We start from the raw sequence: 4654 nt of genomic DNA on the forward strand, positions 1-4654 counted from the left end.
TGTAAATTAAAATAAAAAAAGTCTCATTTTCCTTCACATTTGTATTTAGACTTAAGACTGTCTGTAGCATTAGTAGACACTGCAGGTAGGTTAAAAATGATGTTTTGCTTTTATTTAAAAATTTTGCACTGGTAAAAAGTATATTATGATATTTTTCAATGGTAAAAATGTTTTTTTTGACAATAAAATCTTATATTAAAATGTTTTGTTTTCATTAAAAAATGTATATGATATTTTAAAGTTAACAATGTTAGTATAATTGAGTAAACTTCGTTGGTATTATGGCACTGGTAAAAACTTGTAGGATAGTATTTGTTTAAATTCAAGTTTGTCAATTTGATCTTCTTTTAACCATTTCTAATAAATATATCTTTTTCAATTATATTTGTTCTGCGGGTATTTAAGTTAATTATTTATGTTGTACAAATATTTTTAGTACATCAATATTGATCAACATTATTTTTTTACATTTTTGTGGAAACGAAATATGGATACTATGATTATATTTTATCAGTCAAGATTAAATTATCTTGAATTAAAAAAACCCGGGCCGCAACTCGTCTGTATCCAAAATAAACTCAGGCCGCAAATCGGATTAGACCTTTTTTCGTAGTTATCTTTGGGACGCAACTAGTATGCAGCCCCGTACGGGAACCACGAAAAACTCGTCATTCGTATGTTGACAAAAGGGGAGAGGAACTGTAAAACGGTTGGAAATGGTATGAGTGCACCCCGCCCGAAACATTGACTCATTCTTTGGTTTCTGTAACTTTTACCGTAAATGTTTACAAAATCATTCTTCTCTTCTCCATACCTTCTTACACCTCATTTATAAAGGCGTACTCCCTAGTCATTTTCAAAGAAAAATAAAATCAATTTTCATAAAATTAAAACAGTTTTCTCTCACGTCCATGATATTGACCCACTCACTTTATATGATACGATCCATACTAACACCAAAATTAGCAAAGAGTTGACAAAAATCAGCAAGTTTATTGCAGAAGTTAACAAATCATTATTGTAGACTTTGCAATAAAAAATGTCATTGTGCAGTATGTAATGAGATAAATTTATGATAGTAAATTAGAGAGGGAGAGATCGAGATTCCCGATGGAACGGGTACGAATATTGTGTGATTTATTTATTTATTGAAGTTTAAATGTTATTAAAATATATTGTATCTAATTTAAAATTATTATATTATCCTATTACTAAGTATTATTATGTGTGTGTGCAATTTTTTATGTCTTTTAAATACAGTGGTCGAAGTGGGGGGGATACGGGGGGATGGAATCCCTATAATTTTTTGTACTTACATTTTTCATCCCTCTACTTGTTTTGTGCAGAATAACACATCCCTCCTAAGACTTGTGTTTTAAAATTAAATACTTACTATCATTTTTATATTTATATATATGAAAGTTTTTTATTTATTCGGTGAAAATATTATTGTTTTAGAATATTGCGGCCCGGCCTTATCGTGTTGTTTAGTATAGGCAGTTTCGCCTATACTAAAAATTGTAAGCATTGATCACAAATGTTACGTCGTACTATCTGCCCGTATATCACAGAAAAATAACCTTAGATCATAATATGATCTAAGAAAATGTGGCGATACAGGGCCCGTATCACCACTTTTCTCCCGTCTTTTTCGTTACCGTTCGCTTACTGGACCTACTTGTTTTTATATTCGTGATTTATTTTTATTTATACAACTTCTGTGATTTTTATATTTATATTATTTTACTAACTCGATCTCGCGTCTCCCATTGGCGACGCCATGCCACTCTTCCCACGACAGGTACGACGCGGCCGTCCGACCGGCTGGCTTCTGTCTCTTTGCTCACAGCCCTCGACCGAGCCACACGTATTCTCAGTAATTCGCTCTCACCCGACGTCATGTCTTCCGATGCGCCGACAAGCCGAATAGTGATACGACCACGAATGATCAACGCAACGATCTCCGCTCGTCTCGCCCCGGGACCCATGTTCCGACGGCGACTCGTCTCACCGACGTACCGAACGCTCCCTCGATCGCGCGTGCAATGAGCACCCCCGATTCCGTCGACACGTACGACCACGCGACCGCTCTTATATGTACCTACTTATCCTCTTATTGCGTACGACCAACGTGCATATTATGTAGCTCTTCCAATAAAACGATCTCGACGCAACGCGTCTCAATAAAATGGTGTTTACTTATTTCACTACCTACCTAAAACTTGTGTACCTATACCTCCTGCAACGGAGTCTGATATAAAGCGTATGTTGGTAAGTGCGGTTGCTCACACTGCAACGGTGACATCAGAACCACACTACGGTAACCGCACTTGCACCACAAAAATAACATTATTGATGATAATAAGTAGGGACGTAGCAACTAGCGATATGCTAAAACATCTAAACGTAATTTCTGACAATATCTTGTTGATAACTAATAAGTATATGTGCAATATGTGAGTTGATCAATTTATAAATTTAGCCCATGGATAAAATACTGTTTATGAGTGTTATGACCACAATGAAACATATTGTATACTTTAATAATATAAATATTTGTTACTCATGATAAAAAGTTACTCCTTGAGTTTTTTTTATATACTTTTATTACTTAATTCAGAAAAAGTGTTTGCTAACTATACTTGAATATTATTAGATTTTGTTAAATAATATAATATCATATTTTTAGTATTAATTACAAATTCAACTATATAATCTTAAATCTCTACAGAAAAATATTAGAAATAAAAATCAGTTTTGACTAAAATTTAAAAATGTTATTTACTTGTTTAATTTTAAAGATTATTTACTATAAAAAAAAAGATTGTAGTGTTTTGATGCATAAACGAAATGTGAACTATAAAAAAAAATACAAAAAAAAATATTATACAAGGTGCGAAAAATGTTATAATGATATCAGGAAATCTGAATTGTAAGGCATCCCTCCACTTATCTTTTGCCATTTCGACCACTGGTTAAATAAAAATTCATAAATTTACCTTGTTTGAATGAATGAATTAAATGTTCATCTCTTCTGTAGTTGTCTCGGGTTGCACGTTATTATTTAGGATTGTTTTATATTTTATAGCACTATTTATTACGACTTGGAGACAATTGTGTATTAAATGAATTAAGGAATAATTTAATTAGGCAATGGCCAATGAACAAATTAAATATTGGAAAAACGAGTATACCAATATGAGTTACCACTTAAGTGTTATATTATAACGCAATGTATAATAAAAGAATCACTCTGAAAAAAATATAAAGTTGTTTTGTAAGCATGCAAAGACACTTGTAAAATTTACTTGCTTAGAGTGACGTGGATTATGCAAAATACGTGGTGAAATAACACTGCGCCGATTCTGTTGTGGGTGGCGGGTATATATAAGCGTGTCATTTCCGTCCCCTCTCGCAGCATCACTACGCGATGCATTGGGTGGCCTGACATAATATAGTATGTGCCTATTCATTATAGCTTATATTGTATATTGCATTACTATATTATGCATGTCTTAAATGTATTGCATTATTATAGGTATAGCTGTGTTGGGTTATATGTGTGTGTACTATTATTCCTTCCCATTGTATAGTGCTATTCCCTTTATTTATTTAAATATTACTTAATGAGCATATTATGTGATCTGGCTATGTGATCCGCATAACATTCGCTTTTGTTGCGTATTATGAATGTGTATTGACGTATTTTATAAATTACACGGGAATTTATTTTATTTAGTGATATGTACCAATTGCACCATAATATTGTATTGGTGTTGCGTAATTTTAGATATTGCTACATTCCGGATAATCAGAGATTCTAAAAAATATAATTTAATTGTTATTGCATCATATTCTGGATGATCGGGATGTAATTATTGTTATTTATTTATTTATTTATTATAATAGTAAACGGGACAGGCCCTTGACATTTATACAGCATTAATAATTAATAATAATAATACACTATTACCTACATAATATTTAACAGATAATAATATAATACAAAATAATTAGATGCAATATACTAATATCTACTGACGTGAAATTTTAATTGTTATTTCGTAACGTTTATAGGTTAATTATAAATTTGTATGATCTACTGTAACGTCTCCTCTTCGCCTCGCTCTCGCGGGTGTCGTTTTGTTTATTTTAACGAGGTCTCGGAGACTCGACCTCGGTGTGTGATATTATTACTAGGGATCAGGGTTACCTTATGTGAAGCAAAGTACTCAATGTGTGTATATTGTAATGATAGCCACTCTTCACAACTAGTTTATACAAGAACTAAGAAGAGTGTCATCATCATGTCCCTCAATATAATTTATTATATTATAACATTATATAATACGATCACACAGATATTTATACTATGATAAACATCTGTGGTCTTTTATGCTTATGTCCTTTACTCCTTCTATAGAAGTACCGTTATAATCTGTGCTCGGTTGATACCCTTCGACCACCGGCCAGATTCATACAGACTCAGTCAGGCGCGGATCCAGATCAATTATTAGGGGGGGGCCATTTTTTATTTGGACATAATATAATACATACAATTTAATAATTCTATTATATTATAATTATTAGTACCATATTTGCCATATAAATATTTCTTACACTGTAAAGATTTAAGAAATAAACTTTTAACTAC

The sequence above is a fragment of the Acyrthosiphon pisum genome, chromosome X (genome assembly GCF_005508785.2).
Source record: "Acyrthosiphon pisum isolate AL4f chromosome X, pea_aphid_22Mar2018_4r6ur, whole genome shotgun sequence".
NCBI lineage: Eukaryota > Metazoa > Arthropoda > Insecta > Hemiptera > Aphididae > Acyrthosiphon > Acyrthosiphon pisum.